This window comes from Dipteris shenzhenensis, chromosome 33 (assembly GCF_047967505.1).
Source record: "Dipteris shenzhenensis isolate YYH24624 ecotype China chromosome 33, Dip_SZ_1.0, whole genome shotgun sequence".
Classification (NCBI taxonomy): Eukaryota; Viridiplantae; Streptophyta; class Polypodiopsida; order Gleicheniales; family Dipteridaceae; genus Dipteris; species Dipteris shenzhenensis.
In genome coordinates, this window is record NC_141628.1 from 13,580,020 (window position 1) to 13,599,686 (window position 19,667).

Sequence of the window (19,667 nt, forward strand, 5' to 3'; positions counted from 1 at the left end):
AAATCCAATGGGCTAAGAAACATAGTCCTCCTCTTGAAGGTCCCCATTCAGGATTGCAGTTTTAATGTCCAATTGATGGATCTTCCATCCATGAAATGTGGCCAATCCATGGGTTGAGAACCTTGCCAGGTTTCACAAATCCAATGGGCTGAGAAACATAGTCCTCCTCTTGAAGGTCCCCATTCAGGAATGCCTTTTTAATGTCCAATTGATGGATTTTCCATCCATGAAATGTGGCCAATGCCGCCACACACCTAATAGTGGTCATACGAGAAGTGGGAGCAAAGATTTCATTGTAATCTATGCCTTTCTATTGTGCAGAGCCCTTTGCTATAAGGTGAGCTTTGTACTTGTCAATTGACCCATCTTGTACACCCACTTCGTGCTAATTGCCTTCAAGTCCACCACATGAAGAGGTAGCTACTATAGACTGTTTCTTGCTTAACCAAGAAATGCATGAGGGCCCAAGAAGGAAACAACTATTACTAGTGGACTGCCGAGTATCAAAATCACTAGCCCAATCTAAACCGCTGTAAGCGTGCAAGTGAAAGTCACCCCTTGGGCAAGAGCCAACTAAGAGTTCAGGTGCCCTGAAAATAACATAACACACACTTCACAGCTTGCCAATGTGAAGTCTTTGGACTGTGCATAAACCTACTCAACTGGGTCATTGCAAACTGAATGTAAGGAGGTGTGTTGCATAAAAACATAAGGCATCCTACAGTGTGGCTGTAAACAGAGGCATCAAAAGTTTCACTGGCATCATGAATGGATAACTTAAGCCCTGGCTCCATAGGATTAGAGATGGACTTGCAATTTTGAAATCTAAACTGCTCTAGGAGCTTACCAATATACTTGGACTACAACAACCCAATACCTTTATCATCTTGTATAAACTGGATGCCCAAATAGTAGTGAAGAAATCCTGAATCTGACATCTCAGACATTTGCTGTAATTCGGCCTTGAAATCTGCAAATTTTGTAGGATTAGTACTAGTGAGCAGCATGTCATTAGCATAGAGAACAATTATGATGAGAAAATCCCCCCCTTCCTTCCTTCCTGACATAGAGGGTGCCCTCAAGCAGATTATTCTACATTCCTTGGCTAGTCAAAAAAACTTCTTTCGTTGCATACCAAGCTCGTGGAGCTTGCTTCAAATCATACAAGGCCTTTCTCAACTTGCATACTTCCTTGCTAGGTTCCACAAATCCAATGGGCTAAGAAACATAGTCCTCCTCTTGAAGGTCCCCATTCAGGATTGCAATTTTAATGTCCAATTGATGGATCTTCCATCCATGAAATGTGGCCAATCCATGGGTTGAGAACCTTGCCAGGTTTCACAAATCCAATGGGCTGAGAAACATAGTACTCCTCTTGAAGGTCCCCATTCAGGAATGCCTTTTTAATGTTCAATCGATGGATTTTCCATCCATGAAATGTGGCCAATGCCGCCACACACCTAATAGTGGTCATACGAGAAGTGGGAGCAAAGATTTCATTGTAATCTATGCCTTTCTATTGTGCAGAGCCCTTTGCTATAAGGCGAGCTTTGTACTTGTCAATTGACCCATCTTGTACACCCACTTCGTGCCAATTGCCTACAAGTCCACCAACTCCCAAGTGTGGTTTTTCTTAATGGAGTCAATCTCCACTTGCATTGCCTGCATCCAATGCATATTGTCCTGTGCATAATCAAAACTATTAGGCTTATCTACCTCAAGTATGTTGCTGACCCAAGAAAACTCATAGAAGTGGGAATCCTGACTGTCTCTAGCACCACTCCGTGTATGTCTAGGAAGTGATGCTAAAAGTTTGCTGTCCTTCCAAGAGTGTGGAGCAGACAACGAGGTACTGATCTTGCTTCTTGCATTGCTATACTTTCATGTGCTACGGCATCATCAATCTCTTCTTGTGAGAAACAGGCTCAGCAATAGGCTCAACCAAGGCATCACCCACTAGAGTATCTTACTTCTGCAAATTGTGATTTTCCATTGGCATAACAAGTGCATCATTAAAGGAAATGGGCAGAGCAGCTCGTCAGAGGGTTCATAAATTGTCAAACCAGCAAAGGGTAGATCTACATTTTCATTAAAGATAACATCTCGACTAGTGATAACCTTCTTGGTCATCGGATTATAAAGTCTCAACCATGATTCCATGCTTAATCAAAGCAAGCTATAACCATAAGTGGTATCAAAAACCTTCAATACTCCTCATCTCCATACCAAACCGTTAGAAATATTTGACACAAGGTGAATGTCCTTATTCTTGCTCAAGCGGTTCAAGCTATAGCTCAAACATGAAAGAGGGAGGGAGAAAGCAAGAGGAGAGTATACCATGCAGAGAAGCAGCATGGGTACTAGTATCTAGGGTCATCATTGACAAAGAAGAGAAAATCAGTCCCCTAGCCAAGGCGATCACGGTGGACTGATGTGTTTGGGGGCAAAAATCTTGCAAATAAAGTCGAGAAGAAGCTTGGGTAATGGTCAAAGGTAGAACACATTTATTTTAATAGAACATGGTAGCTGAGTGAAAAATTTAGGCGAGCAAACCTAGGCGAGTGGCTGTAGTTTTGGCGAGCGAACCTAGGCGAGCGGTTTTAGTTATGGAGATGGAGATGGAGATAGAAAGATAGATAGATAGATAGATGAGAGAGAGCAAGTGAGAGAGAGAGAGAGAGAGAGAGAGAGAGAGAGAGAGAGAGAGAGAGAGAGAGAGAGAGAGAGAGAGATCCTTTTAGCTCAACCATCCTTTTCCCATCTTGGCAAGCCAAAACTGATTGTTGGCCTTGCAAGGTGGTGTTTATTCCAGCCAGTTCCTATCCTGAATTTATCCTTTGAGGACATATTATACTTTGCCTAGGTTGGTTGACATAATCATATTTAGACCTATGACTACTACCCTCCTCAGGTCCGGGAGACTCAGAGAAGAAGGGAGATCCTCTCCAAACTTTGAAGAAGGTAGCCCTCCTGGCAGTAGCTACTCTGGAGGATCCCTGCATGCTCGGCTAGATGGCCATTAGAGTATGTATAGTATCAGTCCATATACTGGCCATAGAATGGAAGGGATGAATTTGTGAACCCTCCATCGTCTCCGTACATCTAGTCCTCCATATATGCCATGCAGTAATGCTAGCCAGAATCTCCCATGATGTGTTTATCGAGGCATGAGCAGCTCTGAAAGGAGTGAATAGAACATCCCGAAGGGAACATGAGTCCACAGAGTGTCGTCGTATAATGAAGGATGAATCCGAGTCATGTCCCTCGAAAAACACCCGAGTGGCCAATGAGAGATAACCATGCCACTAATCCCCAGGTCATGAAGAAGGGTGCCCTATGAAAAATACAAAGAATCCTAGCAACACCCTTCCAAATAGTCCTTGCCTGTGTGCACTCCCAAAGGCAATGCTGAACTAACTCAACTGCTGCATGGCATCGAGGACAAGTGGGGCCAAACATGAACCTGGATCTCCACAGGTTCACTGCAATCCCTCCATGAATAGAAAGCCAAAAGAAAAGAGTGTTCTTTCTATTTCTTAGGGATTTCCAGAGCCTCCTCCAAAAGTTCCTCTGCATCTCTGCAGAAATCCAAAAAGAATCCCAATGTGGAGCTCTAGAAGGCCGCCAACCTCTACTGCTAAGCTGAAGTCTCCTGGCATTTCTGACTGTGTAACGAAAGAAGGGGATGCTGTTCTCTCAATGCTAAGTTGAAGTCTTCTGGCATTGCGATACTTTTGACTACAAACATGGCCATATTTGGAGTCATATTGAACAAGGTATGGGGAAACATTTTTTTGGGTCATGAGCCATTCTATGGCTTTTGATTGCGATACTTTTGACTGCAAACGTGGCCATATTTGGAGTCATATGGACCGAGTTATGGGGAAACATTTTTTTGGGTGAGCCATTCTATGGCTTTTGCTCGACAAAAGCCATAAATTAGCTCATGACTAAAAAAATTTGTTCACATTTTCTTCAACTACTTTGGCTCAAACTGCATCAATTTGACCCCATAACATGGTCTAGATGACTCCAAATATCATTATGTTTGTAGTCACAAAAAATGATCAGAATGATATGAATGAGTCCATTTCTTATGTTATATTGTAAAAAATCTACGTATTTAATTTTTTAAACTTAAAATACTTAACTTTGACTTAAAGTGCACCAAAGTTTTTATTTTATTTTGACTTTAAGTGCACCAAATGATGGGAGTCTTTGTGGAGCTTATGAGTACTTATATTTATCATTGTGGAGCTTATGACTGATTATGCTTATGATTGTGGATCTTATGACTGATTATGCTTTTATTTAGTGGAGCTTATGACTGCTTACATTTATTGTTGTGGAGCAATGCATGTGGGCTATATATCCTGTTTTAATATTAACTGTATCATGCCTTTGTACTTGAAGATGGTCTCCACATGGAGCCAATGATGCGTAGCCCATATGTAAATTGTCGTCTCCAATTTTTGTAGAAGCTAAATCATAACAAAATAAAAGAAGTTCATAACCACATTCCTAGAGAACCGTGGTGGGTACTTTTTGAACAACAAAATCCTAGTATTTGACTAGCTGATGAAGGACAAGCAAAGGAAAGCCAAACACATAGATCCAAGATATGGGTCATCGACATGCTTCCCAATGATGAATTCCACCATTAGGCCCCCCCGCTTTACTAAGAATTTATGGGGGTGCTTGAGAGATGTGACCAAAGTGGGGCTTACTCATGCTTCCTCATGTCCAAATAGATGCAGCATAGGAAGAGGCTCACCAATACATGGGCCATGGGCCAAGAAATAGTAAAATAAAATAAAAACATAGGTCCTTTGCTTGTAGGCATTCCAAAATGAGAAAGGGAAGAGTTACTCTTATAGAGACAATAGAGAAGCTCCATCTCCATATCATCATGACCACACAAGGCACTCACTTGATGGAGCTCTCACACAAGTTGTAAGGAGATATATAGAGAAAATTCCCATAGGCCTTGCATAGGGAAAACACGACAAACAATCTACAAATGCTTTTAGGGAGGCACACATGAGTATTCTACATGTAAGCATGCCTTCTAAAAGCAACTCCAACCTGTGCCATCTCCATTCTTGCCATTAGAGTGTGGAAGCTAAAACAATACTTCTTCTTGAGACTCACAAGGCTAGGGCCAACTACTCTCACATGCTTTGTTTCGATAGACTATCAATGTGGCTGTGTGTCCTCCTACCCAAGGCTTGGTAGCTCCAAGGCTATTCCAACTAGTTGCTCCAATCTTAATGTGGGAGACTAGTTACTTGCCCTTAGTCTCTCAAGCCCATTGCTACAATCTTTGGTGGGAAATTAGGGGGCATTTTGAGTAAGAAAAATGGGAAGCTCAGATTATGTGTGGATTATTGGGAGTTGAATTCCCAAACTGTACCATATCCATTTCCTATTCCATTCACAAATGGAATTTGGGATCAAGTTGTAAGATAAGAGGTGCACTCATTCATGGATGACTATAGTGGTTATAATAAGATTTTGTTGGATCCAATGATTAGACTAAGATTGATTTTGTTACTAAATTTATGTTTATGATACCAAATGCATGCATTTTGGACTCAAGAATGCACCATCTACTTAAGGTTTATGGTTGAAACCTTTAGAAACTACTTGATTGAGTTTATTGCTATTTTCTTTGATGACTTTTGTGTATACTTGACCATTCGTGTCCATTCACCACTATCCTTTTACTCCACCACCTCACATTCTGCCATGAGGCCGAGCTCCATTAACCATTACTTGTATACATATCCCAGCACTTGTATTTCATGGGTTTTAATGTGCACTATAGTATTAGCCCTACTATAGTAACCATTCCATACCTCATTTCACTTCAATGAGTTAGTGCCAATTGCTTCATACCTCACCAAAAGTATATTCTGGCCCCAATATAAAAATGACCCCTACCATCATGTAAAATAAATTTATTTATACTCCAAGGGTCTCTTCCATCCCCCTTATTATAAAAACAATAATCCACACTGTCTCCCTTGCACCTTGGCTAGGGAAGGCATGTGTGAGTGTGTGTGGCCCACCTCTAATCCAGAGGGTAAGACCACATGGTGGGGAGTAAGCCCACCATGTGGGACTTATTCCCCACCTAATAGTGTAATAATTGTCAATGGAAACTAGGAAATTTGTAATTGGAATTGAAGTGTTTAGATAAGTGCTAGAATAACTATAATCAATGGTTTAAAGAGAGGGGAAGAAATTCTTGTCTGAATACTCGCCCAATTTTACTAGAGAAGGAATCCATCAATTCTGCAAGTCAAATTCAATAGTTTGTATACAAAAGTGAGGGTTCACAAATGACTAAGAATTATCTATACCAAAGAGTTGTCCAATAAGTATGAAATGGTAATAGCCCAACCAAGGGATAATTGGGAATTACAGGTGTGCATTTAGATTGAATAGTCCCTAAATAATAAACCATACAATTAATTCCATCATTTGGATAAAAAGTTTATATATGAGATATGGACCCAAATATTTGAGATAACTAAATTGAATATTTTGGACAAAATTGTAATAAATTGAGAGTTTTTTTGCATATAGAGTTTGCAAAAAAAGTGAAAATTTTCCTAATATTGTGTTTGCAAAAAAGATCACAAGATTGGTAACAAAATGTTGAATCCATCAAGTAGCCTAGGCTCTAAGGTCAAGGTCCACTTACCTGCAGCCATCCAAACACCCATTTTTTAGAACAATAAACTTGAATTTGGGTAGATAAGTAAGGCCTATATTTCGTGTTTTGTTATCGCTTTGCCTAAGAACTTTAAACAAACCTTTGGATTCTAGAAAAAATCAATCGATTCCTGATACTACCAAAAAGTTTAAAAGGAGTTAAAAGGGTTACTTTGTTCATAGGGAGAGGAGAATTGGGTAGAAAGAAGTTAGAGGAATTAAATAAATGGACGTAAATTGCTTGAATGGAAAATTTTAAATTAGTTAGAAAAAGGTCTTGGGGATAGTCCACACCCTTAACAAAGACATATTTTAAAAAAGTTCAATAAAAAGGATTAGTTGGGGGGTATTTCACACCCTAAGAAAATAAGATTTACACATACCTTATCAAATTAATATAAGATAAAAAAATTAAGTGGACATTAATAAATTTCATCAAATCATCTAACATCACTGAAATCCTAAGAAGTATTAAGTGGTAACAAGAAAAAAGGTTTTTGTGGCCAAAGGGGGAGGGAGAAAAGGGTAGGAGATAGATAAGTTAGGATAAACACATAAGTTGTTTGAATAAATTAGAAAGAATAGAAAAAAGGGATACAATAATAACTAAATAGGTAGAAAAGAGTGTAAATAAAAATATATATAAGCATAAAAAAGTACAAAATGATACAAGAGCAATGTCGTAAAGAAAAACGTCATGAACGCAAATGCAAATCTGAATATAAAGAAAAAAAGTTATGCCAATGCAATGAAAATTTGAGGGTTACTTGTATATGTGTATATAAATATATATGTAAATACTTATATGACCATGTAAAAGTAAGGTTAGCTATAATAAAGAAGATTATAGGGGAGTAGATAAGGCAGGAAGGATAAAGCAAGGGAAACATACATACATACATACTATAGGAGTTAAAGGCCACTGTACCTTAACCCTGGTTATGTACAATACTCAAACACATATATGTATGGATGACATAGAAGATTAGGGTGTTTTGCACCCACCAAAACTTGTGTGGCTCTTAATTTTGGCTCTCCCTTTCTCTTACCCTCTTTCATTTCTCTTCCATCATTGAGATCTCTCAACTGGTATCAGAGTGTGGGTGTTCAGCTGAGCCCGAGTATAAGCCTAGAGCCCAAAGTTTGCTACTACAGCTCTGTGGGCAAAAGGAAAAGCTTTGTTGGTGACTTTACCTGAATCCTAGTGTGTAGAGATTTGCAGAAATCTTCGGAAAGTTCTTTGAGTGGTTTTTGAGCGGAAAAAAGGAGTGTTTTGATGATTCCCCTGTTCTTTTCAACTACTGAGAGTCCAGAATGACTTGTAGAGGAAACCATTGCTTGCTTTTAGTGTCCATTTCACTTAGAGAGTTCAAAAACACCTTTGTTCTTGAATTTGGCATCATTTACTATCTCTGCTTCAACATTTTTCTGCCATTGTGTTGAAACTGGAGTTTGAAACAACCATTCGCAAATCTACCAGTTCCAGTGGACTCAGGAGGTCCTAAAACTTCTATGTTGCTCATCATTTGCACTCTGGTGGTCCTTACAAATAGGTATCTTTGCAAAAACGTTTTTTGGTCCGTGTGTTGGGACTCGGTGATTCGGACCACAATTTTCAAAACCATCTGTTCCATTGCATTTCGAAGGCCCAAAATCCCCTACTTGCCAGCTCTTATGCAATTCTATGGAGATTTGGATAAGTTCCGTCTCTGTGAGGCACCGAATCGTATGTTTCTCTTTCAAAAATCCATTCAAAGGATCACATCTTTGATTTTTGGATTATAGGTCAATTGCAAGGGTTGACTCCCCATTTCCCATTCATCAATTGAGATTTTGGAGTTCCAACAGAATAGAGATGTTTGTAGATTGTCTTGCTGAGTCCAATTATGTAGTGAATGTTTTGAGGCATCCCAGATTCTATTTTCACTAGCGGTCATTACCGTGGGGCCGTGGTTTCTTGGATATACCTTATGCAGATCACTCTGGTTGCAGTCTGAGTCGTGTGCTATCATTCATTGGATTGTAGTGGATGCTTTACAGGCCATTGGGATGCATTGAGATCCTTGTTGGATGCGTTGATAGGCCCAAATTGCCTTGTGGGATGCTTTATTGAGATGGACATTTAGCACATAGATGCTATTTTATGATGAGGGAAAGCTTTGACACATTGCAATTGATGCACTCATAGTGCTATGCTCTCTTGGATGACACATTATTGATGCTTATGCCCATGGATGGTGTTTATGCTTGAGGCATTTGGCTCTTATTGGCATTGGGGTTGCCATTGTTTTGTCATTGCAAGTTGGCATTTTCTTTTGGGCCAGATTTGCTCATATGTATGCATAGTATATGCACATTAGTCAGATGCATTTTGATGCTTTGAGCCTCTAAGGTTTGGTGAAATTACCTTCCATTTTGGCATACACATTTGGGTGCACTTGGTATTTGGTGTAATTTTTCTCTTTTGTAGGTACTAAGATTTGGGATTTTGTTTCATTTGCATTATGGCATCCTCTTTCATGTTTAAAAAGGAGTTTTTCAACATTAAAAAGTTTGATGGGAAAAACTTTTCTTTGTGGAAAGAACATATAAGGGATGTGCCTATTCAAAAGAAGTAGATTAAACCCTTGGCAAGGATTGGAGGTAAGCTTGCGGATATGTCTAAGGATGATTGGAATGATTTGGTTGCATGAGCAAAGTCTACTGTTAGACTTCATCTTATAGAGTCAGTTTATTTCACAGTAGTAAATGAGGAGACTACAAAATATTTGTGGAAGAAATTATGTGCCACTTATGAGAAGAAAACTGCCTCTAATAAAGTTTACCTCATGAAGAGGTTGTTTAAGTTGCAGATGAAGGAAGGGGTCTCCATTGCTTCTCACTTGAATGAATTCAATATTATTTTCAGCCAGCTTCAAGATCATAAGATGAATTTTGATGCGGAGACTAAGGTAATATTCTTCTTGTGTTCATTGCCATCCTCATGGGATACCTTTTGTACAACTGTCGTCAGTAACTTTGCACCTGGTGGACTACTAAAGTTTGATGATGTTGTGGGTGGCTTTGGCTGAGGAGATCAGACAGAAGTCTATGGATGGCAACAAGCAAGATGCAACCTTAAATGCGTAAAGGGGCAAATCACAGTTCATGGGGAAGTCCCAAGAAAGAGGGAAGTCTCATAGCACATCTAGGGCACGAAACATTGAGTGTTACCACTATGGCAAGAAGGGCCACATGAAAAAGGATTGCTACAAGCTAAAAAGAGAGCAAAAGGATAAGGAAAAGAATGAAAATTGGGGTGCAAATAAGAACGAAGAGAGTCCGAGGGAGGATAAAGGAAAAATGAAGATCGAGGAGATTAATGCAGTCATCACTGATAATAATGACAATGACATTCTCTTCATGTGTAGTCTACTTGCAGAGTTGCTTACCACTTCAGATGATGCATATTCCCAGGATTGGATTTTGGATTCCAGTGCTTATTTCCATGTTAGTTCCCATAGGGAATGGTTCTCCACTTATGATAGTGGAAAGATAGGTTGTGTGCATATTGGAAATAACTATGCATATGACTGACATAGTGGGAGTAGGTGACATAAAGTTTTTGTTTGCAAACAGGTCTGCATTTGTTTTGAAAAATGTGAGAAATGTGCATAAGCTGACCAAGAGTCTCATTTCAGTGGGTCAACTAGATGATTCTGATTTTCAGACCACCTTTGGCTTTCAGATTTGGAAAATTTAGAAGGGCTCTGGTTTTGGCAAGAGGTGCCAAGTGTGGGACATTGTATCCCTTACATGTATCAGGGGTGTCTGATCATGTTGTTGAAATAAGCGAGAAGCCAAGTACTTCTTTTTGGCATTGCAGGTTGGGGCACATGAGCCAAAATGGAATGAAACTCTTATGTCGTTTGGGTTATATACCGCATTTGAGTATTTCTGATTTTGAATTTTGTGAGCACTATCTTTATGGGAAGCTGACTAAATCATCCCATAAAAGAAGGGGAAAGAAAGATCTTGAAAGGCTTGATTTGGTGCATTCAGATGTATGTGGTCCCACTACATGGTTATTAGGTGGGGCTAAATACTATGTGACATTCATTGATGATGCAAATAGGAAAGTGTGGGCTTATGCTTTAGCTTGGAAGAGTGGTGTGTTCCAGGTATTTAAAGAATGATTTGCTGTGGTAGAAAATTAGTCAGGTAGAACGCTTAAATGCCTATGGAATGACAATGGTGGAGAGTATCTCGCTCATGACTTTCAGTATTTTTGTGATACATGTGGGGATTAAGAGGGAGCTCACATCCCCTCATACTCCAGAGCAGAACAGATGAGCTACACCATTCAGGAAAGGTTTTAATGTATGCTTTCCAATGCAAGTCTTTTTGGTTATTTTTTGGCTGAGGCAATGAAGACTGTAGTGCATGTGATCAATAGATCACCTAGTAAGAGTTTGGATGGTGGTATTACTGAAGAGGCATGGAGTGGCAAGAAGCCCTCTTACTCTCATTTTCATATATCTGGGTGTGAGGCATATGCACATGTGCCAAAAGAGCTTCGGAAGAAGCTAGATCCTAAGTCTAGGAAATGCATCTTTTGGGCTATGGTGAAAGTGGAGAGATGGGCTATCATCTTTGGGATCCAAAAGCAAAGAAGATTGTATGAAGCCATGATGTGGTCTTCAATGAGAAGAAGATGCATAAGACACCCGAGGGATGTGAAAATGAGGAGAATCACTTTCTAGGATGTGAATCTACCCGCATATGTTGATAGTGAAGGACAAATTGATGTATGGGTGTGCGCCTAAGGGATAGGAGTCCTATGCTAAGAGTGTATGAGTGTAGGTGTGCTAGAGTAGAAGGTTCTATTAGGTGTGATTGAGAGAATCAGGGAGTGATAGGATCTAAGGATTCCATCCTGAGATCATTGATGATGTCAAAGATGTACACTCTCTTGCCTATATATTGGGCATTCTCCATGAATAAAGAGTTTAGTTCATGTTCCATTGATGATCCAACATGTGGTATCAGAGCCACTCAGCCTCCATGAGCCTCCTTGAGTCCTCTTTGATTCCACTAGATTCTCCTAGATTCTTCATCTTCCCCAAATGAAGGTTTCTCTTCCACTTCCTTCTTGAAATTCCTTAAGCTTGTTCTCCACCTACAGGCCACCATTTCCCAAGCCCTTTTTGTTGAAGCTTCCCCTCACTAGGATGCACATCTACCTTGGAGAATTTTTGAAGTTAGTCCTTCTATAGCCTGTGCCGCCTTCATCTACAGTTTGCTCCATTTCTTGAAATTCTACCTGCTGGAGCCATGTCTCAACAAATGCTCTGAGCTACTATTGAGCAACATTATGAGCTGGCTGCTAATGAAGTTTGAAGGCAAATGCTCTAGAAATCAAGGCGTATTAATGAAAAAACTAGTCATCATTTGAGCTTTTGGCGATGGCGATCTAATGCGATGCTTTGCCCAAGCTTACTATGGGGTCTTCTCTATCAGTACATCTTTCATTGCACATCAAATGCCCTCAAAGAGCTACTCTCATCTGGTTGAATTTCGTCCTCCAAGGTTGCTCTATTTTTTGCAAGCATTTTTGACAGTTCTTGAAGTTTAATGCTAAAGTAAATGCTAAAGTTGATGCTTGAGGTATGAAGTGGGGTTAAACTACAATTCAGAGAATGCTCTTTAGTTTGAAGTTCAGTTGGCATTGATATCTTGTCAAAATGCCAAGTTCTCAATGCTCTTCCAATGCTAAGCACTTGAAGAAGACTACAAGAAGGACAAGTACAAGGTAAAGAAGATCCTAGTTAAGAGGATTTGGGAGAAGCCAACTGGTTATGCATATGCCAAACAACTAGGTTTTTTGGAATTTTTATCTAGCAATTTGCATTTATATGGTGAAGGTGATTTCTTTGTTTAGAAAGACTAATTTTGTAAAGGGATTAGACACTGCCATTAAATTGGTAAGACCTTCCCAAATGGCCACCAAAACCAAGATAGATAAGTTTGAGGGAGAGAGTTTTCATACTTGGCAGACCAAACTGAAATTTATTCTCATGAAAAAGGGAATGTGGCTAATGGAAAAGAAAAGGAACCAACCACTAGGTAAGGAGAAGCTTTATGGCTCCCTAAGGATGAAAAAGCACTAGCCATAATTGCTCTTGGATTGAGTGATTCTTTTATCCACCACATTGATGGCTGTGAGACTGCTCATGCTGCATGGACTCATCTTGAGCTTTTCTTTGGAGCACAGGGGAGGTGTTCCAAGTTTAGCTTGCTTATCAAATTCTTTGATATGAAATTGGATAGAAGAGAATCCATCTCTTCACATTTAAACTCCATGAAGAGCATACTGACTTAGTTATCTAGCATCAAGTTTAATCTTGATGATGACATTGTAATTGCTATCTTACTCATAAGCCTAACTGAGGAATATGGCACTATTGTCACTACTCTCACCAATATACCAGAGATTAGTTTGGTTGAAATTGAGGCATCCCTCTTGGAAGAGGAAATGAAAATCAAATAGAGGAATGGCTACAAAGAACATGGTGACTACAAAGAACATGGGGCATATTTCGCAAAAAACAATTTTAAGGGATACACCAACAAGAGCGAGATGAAGTGCAACTTTTGTGGAAAACCTGGACATTTTGAGAAAGAGTGCTACGCAAAGAAGAAATGTTTAGCAAACCTTGCGGAAGAAGCAGAGCAAGAAGAAGAAGAAGAACTAGAGGATGTCAAAGCTCTCACTACTTTCACCACCCAAGTCAATCTTGACAAGGGTGATGACCCATATGTCTTCTAAGTTTTTTGTGTGTGAGGTCAATAATGGTTCTATGCCATGGATAGTCCATCCTTAAATGATTGTTAGCCTTTTTTTTGAGGTTTTACCTTGTTGGACTCATGGGAATCTCCATACATAGTCATTGCCTATCTCCTAGTTGTAAACTAAGAGTCCTAGGAGTGAGTCACAGGTTGGGGCCATGTGTGTTGCCACATGATGGTGGGCAAGCCATGGAGCATCCCATGTACTACTGTTGAGGGATGAGGTCATCAATTTGTGGGGGGGAAATGAAGGACAAATTCATGTATGGGTGTGTGCCTAAGGGCTAGGAGTCCTATGCTAGGAGTGTGTGAGTGTAGGTGTGCTAGAGTAGAAGGTTCTATTTGGTGTGATTGAGAGAATCAGGGAGTGATTATAGGATCTAAGGATTCCATCCTAAGATCATTGATGATGTCAAAGATGTATACTCTCTTGCCCATATATTGGGCATTCTCCATGAATAAAGAGTTCAGTTCCTGCTCCATTGGTGCTCCAATAGATAGACAGCAAGTTGTCCATGCTCCAAATGTGCAAGAAATGGTGCCCCCAGGTACACAATCAAGGGTAAATGATGGATCATCTATTGGTGGAAATGATGAGACAAATGTTGCTAATATGCAGGCATGATAGCAAGCTGAAATGCCCTTGAGAAGATCACCTAGAGTGTCTAGACCGCTAAGAGATTTGTTCTAGGGGCAAACAAAGTGATGCTTACTGATTGCGAGGAGCCTTCTTGCTATAGGGAGGCTAGGGATAGATTGTTGACACATGTCAGCAGGTTGGGGGTGAGGATGGTATGCCCACGGTCATTGGGTTAGTGCTAAAGCAATGGGTGACGAGATGATACGATCGATGTGATGTGAGTATGGCGATGGTCGGAGGGTTGGCCATAAGCCTATGGGTGTAGGGATAGACTTAAGGAGACGGTCACTAGGATAACTTCCTTGGAGGGATGTGAGTATGGCAATAGTCGTAGGGTTGACAGTAAGTCGATGGGTCATGGGCATAGGCACAAGGTCATGGGTCAATGCATCTCAAACGGGTTCAATGGTGGCGGATAGTTATCAAGTCCTAGGGATAGGCCGCAGGTGATGGGTCGACGCATGTTTAATCGTAGGTATAGCATAGGGGCTAAGGCGATGACCCATGGGGATAAGAGCTGTCTAAGAACATGAGTTTTTTTGACCTCTATTGGGTGATTTCTGGTAATTTTTGAGTTTTTGTTCCAACTTTGAGTGTTTGTGAGTGCTATAGACTACCTAAACTACCTATACTAAGCAAAAAAAAGAAAAAAAAACAACTTTTAATCCACAAATGAGAGATTTCTACATGTGGGACTATCAACACTTTAAAGCCACTTCGAATTTGAGCTTCAATCTTCATTTTTGGGTGTTTTTGTTGGCGATGTTTATCACACACACCTTAGCAATCCTCTAAACTCTCTTCCTATCAATTCAAAGCACTAAAAACATAAAAAACAACTTTACATTATCAAAAATTCTTTCCAACAAGAAAATGACAATTGCATCTTTTCCATCCAAACACACTTTTTTACTCATTCCTCTCCTACAACTCCAATATCAAAGCTCCAAGTTAAGCTTGAAACAATAAACAATTGGTAAATGATGAGAGAAGGCAAGTGCAATGCAAGACCATACCTTGTTTCCCCGGTAGTGACGCCAAAGATGTCTAGTCTCTACAGTGACTCACCTATCATGGGGATCTTGAAGGAATGCCAATGGAGCCTCCACTCCAAGCTACTCTTATGAGAGCAATGCAAAGCACGAGCCATCCGCAAGTATCACTCAAGTGGCTCCTAGACTGTTGCAATGTGTTTCCACGAGAGAAAGAGGGAAAGGAGAGATGGGAGAAGAGAGGGACAAGGGGAGGAGAAGGTGAGGAGAAGAGGAGAAGGAAGGGGGATGGAGTGGAAAAGACAAAGGCACTACAAGGGAAATAAGAGAACACTAAAAAACACTATTGGAAGAGAAGAGGACCTGGTTTGCCACTAAGGTGCGACCTGCGAGGGAAAGTTTGGTTGAGCTCCAATAGAGAAGCTTGCGCCAAACACTCTCAAGGACCAGGGCAATCTGTTGCTCTGCTTGAATGTCAATACCCACCTGGCATCCAAGGTATCTCGCTGTCTGGCCCCACGGTATCCATCTGAAACCAAAGTCACTCCCCCACTCACGGATCTCCTGTGTCTCCTCAAAGCCCATGAAGAAGCCCTTGTGCCTTGATGGAAGAAAGGGCTTATGCCTTGATGAAGCAAGGGCTTTCACTCTCTCTGACAAAAATCTCTCTCGATGGAAGATGCCTCATGCAAGGAGGGCTTTACACTCATGAAGGGAGTGGGAGCACCTGGTGCTCTAATACCATGATAAAGAGGGAGAGAGAGAGGAGTGCACACGATATAGCTACCTGTACACTAAGTGTATTGACAATGAACATGAAGATATACATGTGAACCCCTTAGGCTTAGGGTTAGGGTTTTCTCCTATGCCCTATGTAGATAGTGCAATTTACACTATCTTTAACGAGAGAGAGAGAGAGAGAGAGAGAGAGAGAGAGAGAGAGAGAGAGAGAGAGAGAGAGAGAGAGAGAGAGAAGAGAGAGAGAGATTGGGGGGAGAGCAGGAGATAAATATTTATTGGGATATAAAAAAGGCCAAAAGATCCTATGAGACCATGAAAATTGAAATCATGATGAGAGAAAACCTACATAGGGGGAACTAACAGTGTCTATCATGCCCCTAAGGAAAAAAATATTGCTGAAGTTATGAATTGTAGGAAAGAAACACCATATGTGGGGAGTATTTCATATCAGCAACAAGAGGACTCCAAAATGGTGATCATAATCATATATGTTGATGAGTTGAACATTATGGGCAACTATGATGCAAGAATTATAGCCATAAAGAAGCAATTCATAAGGGAATTCGACATGGAAGGCCTAGGACAGCTTAGCTACTTTCTAGGCATTGAGGTCATTGACACTTCTCATGGTGTTTAGATCATTATGCCCTGGATATGCTGGAAAAATATGGTATGATAGCATGTTGGCTGAAACTCCTCTTCAGAAAAATGCAAAGATGGTTGATGATGGCAACTACTTGCAGGATGTCACTATGTTCACAAAGATGGTTGGAAGCCTAATTTATCTCATCATCACTAGGCTAGACTTGAGCTATGCATTAGGTGTGGTGAGTTAGTTCATGCAAAAGCCCTATAAGAGCGACCTTGATGCACTGAGGAGGATACTTACATATGTGAAATCCACAATCAATGTTGGCTTGTTATATGCAATGGAAGGAGGAATATGGTTACATGGGTATACACATGTAGATTGGGCTGGTAGCATTGATGATAGGAGATCTACTAGTGGGTATGCATTCTCTCTTGGAATTGGTGTGATTAGTTGGAGCAATAAATAGGCAACCCATAGTTGCATTGTTAGCACTAAAGCTAAGTATAGACGGATTGCCATAGCAGCAAGCGAAGAAACTTGGCTGAGATTACTCCTACATGAGTTGGGTGTATGCATTGGTGGTCCAGTTGTGATATACTATGACAACATAAGCACTATAAATCTGGCCAAGAATCCCATTTACCATGCAAGGACTAAACACATAGAGCTTCACTAGGTAGAAGTGATAAGTGGAGAGATACATGAGATATGTCAAGATAGATTCACAGGTTGTAGATATCTTTACCCAACCATTGGGTAAGATAATCTTTTATTTTTTAGAGAGGCTCTAGTCCTATATGATGTACAACGTCATGATGAGCTTGAGGGGGGGATTATGGTTGATGTATAGAGTATGTAAATATGGATGTAGAGTGGTGCTAGACATAGTGATGGTGATTCTTTAAAATATGGGTGTAAAGAGTCTTTAGGACTCCCTTGTAAATGAAGGTGAAGACGAGTGTAATGGGTTGTAAGAGTGTATGGGCATCCCATAACAGATGAGAAGTATTCATGAGCATTGGTTCTATCTTATGACTTTGCAATGAACATCAATGCCCACACTTGCGGAAGAGGCACTTGCTCCACCTCTTGACAAATTTGCATGCAACTATACTTTGGCCAATGCCTCTAACAACACTCTGCCCCGAATTCCCCCCTTGAAATTCAGCCAATGCATTTGACTCCTCCACGACACAACATGGTAGAACACCTCCATCGCGATGATAGTGACCTTGAACTCAAAGTAGATGGGGACAATTTTTTTAACCCTCGCAACAATTTTGGCCGCAACAATAACAATCAAGACAGGTGACTCGTGGGCAAACTCAAATACAATGGTTGGGGCGATCCAACAAGATTACTCCAGTATTTTGATGCCGCATGCCGAGCTAGAGGAGATCAATCAAATGAAACCAAGGTCGCATGGTTCCCCATGGCCTTAATTGATGAAGCCTCAGAATGGTACCTAGACCTCCTAGTGGAAGAAAGAGCCACATGGGACCTACTGCAAGCTAAATTCAAGAGGCTCTTTTAAATGGACAAACTTCAAGATGATCCCGCTCTCCAACTAAGCAAGCTCAAACAAGGTCGGCACGAAGATGTACACACATACCTAGGCAAGATGAAATGCTTAATTGCCAAATGTGACCCATGCCCCAATAATAAGTACCTCATAGCCTGCTTCATTGTTGCAGGACTAAGAAAAAAAATCCGCAAAGACATTGTGACATAAAGTTGGGGGTAATAAACTTCACGCACCTCTTCACTTCCTGCTACTTTTCGAATTGAGTGATAGAGATATTCATCATTGGGAAAGGGACATTAAAAAGAAGCTTTCATACCAAGAGACCACATCATACTATCCCCCTTTATATGAGAATGAAGATGGTAACATCCCAAGTGATGTTGTACTCAAGCATAGAGAGAAGGAAAGGATCAGCGGAGGCCATAATCATAGCAAGCCAGTCTGTGCCAAAGAGAAGAGCGATACGTTGTTGAAAGAAGATATTGCGACTCAACATGACATGAACTGATATATATCGAGGAGTTTGAAGGGGCTGATTGGGTCGGATGGGTAGGTTCCGGGGAAACATTGCACCTCCTTCATAGATACCTTTACAATTAGCTCAAAACACTCTGCAAACTGTCATTAGACACATAGGACCATAACTTTTAGTAGAGACATGATATCAAATATTCAAACACATATTAAGATGCGCCTTGAAATGAGCTTCGCTCTAATATAAGTTTCGTAAGAAACAGAGAAGCAGTCGGAAAGATATGGGCAGTTTACTGGACGGGGGTAAAAACTATCTAAAAAAGAAATAGTCACACACAAAGAGTCATAGATTTTTGGTTTAACATCTAATATAATAACTAAAGACATAAGATGATGCTCCTTGAAGACAGCTTTGCATTGGTATAAGTTTCGTCTAAATCGAACCACCGAGCAAAAATTTATGAGCAAAATACTGACAGGGGGTTAGATTGTCATGAAAAACACCTACTCCTTCTACTGATGTGGACTTGGGAGAATACTACCTCCATGCTTAGACTTCATCAACGATCCAAGTCCCATAGAGGTCACCTAAAAGGGAAGGAAGAGCCCCCTTTGTGGCTTGGGAAATAGATAAACCATGTATGCGCAATGAGTAGCTGAATAGACAACACTTCTGAGCACTTTCGAAGAGAAAGCAATGGAAAAAGGGAAGAGATACTCAAGAGAGAACCTGAAGTGACCTTTATTACCAATAGAGTGAGACTCCACTCCAATGTAATTAAAAAAACTACAAACACAAGGGAGAAGAAGAGGTTTCATACATACAAGAGGGAGCGGAAGCTCCAAGACTACTCATAGAGAGAGAATAAACTAGAGAGAGATGGACTCAAGAGTCTACATAAGTGAATATCTACAAAAGGGAGAGAAGGCTCATGGAAGAGGATTGAGGAGACTAGAACTACAGCAACATGAGGCCTAATGGTTAAAGAGATGATGAACAAGGGAGAGGAGGGCTCCTTTTATAGAGATTTTGTCACCCTCCTTCACCCATTTACAATTGCTACATGTAGATCGGGATCAAGAGGGAGCTCACATCCCCTCGTACTCCAGAGCAAAATCCAGTTGCAAAAAAGATGAACCGTACCATTCAAGAAA